The following is a 755-nucleotide window of genomic DNA, read 5'->3' on the forward strand; positions in this document are numbered from 1 at the left end:
AACACTAAATTTCTCGGAACCCACGGCATATCCGGTCCCGCCATTTTCCTTATTTGCATCTTATGTTATTAACTTTCGCTGATATCAAGCATTTTCAATAACTTGTTGTACAAACCGAGATGGTCCCTTGTAAGAAAAAATTAAGAATTTCTAAAATCTTGTCAATGTATATATAGTTTTTCTGTGCTTTTTCATGAATTTTTTTTTCCGCCAGGATAATAAGTGAGATATTGTTTATTAATTAAATCTCGCTAATTTATTTTAGAGTCACATTGTATAATTCACGTTGTATAATTCCAATAATGCTGTTTTAGCCATTTTTATCTTTGCATCCTTTTTGCTTGCAATTGGAAGATAAATATTATTTATATATGTATAATAATTTCGAAATATTTTATGATAATTCGTAGAATACAAGGTGTACCATTTTAAATGACAACCTCAAATTTCTCTTGAATAGTGCATTTTAGAGAAAAATGTTTCAGACAAATGTTTTGTGACTTCGAGGGGGACATAAAATGGTATCATTGGTTTGATCTTGGGTGGCATTGTCAAGGTCAGGGCAAGGTCACTTCGAATTTTTTAAATGGAATCTTCCATTTTTCATTATGTATTCTTGTAACTTACCTTGAGAGCTTTTCAAAACACTATAATAAAATATTTTTTCATTAAATACTTTGCGAGTTATAAGGCTTGAAAGTTATAGTACCGTCGGCACTAACATTACCCAAGATGTCCGACCGATGGCTAAAACC

This window comes from Trachymyrmex cornetzi, unplaced genomic scaffold, assembly GCF_001594075.2.
Source record: "Trachymyrmex cornetzi isolate Tcor2-1 unplaced genomic scaffold, Tcor1.1 scaffold981, whole genome shotgun sequence".
NCBI lineage: Eukaryota > Metazoa > Arthropoda > Insecta > Hymenoptera > Formicidae > Trachymyrmex > Trachymyrmex cornetzi.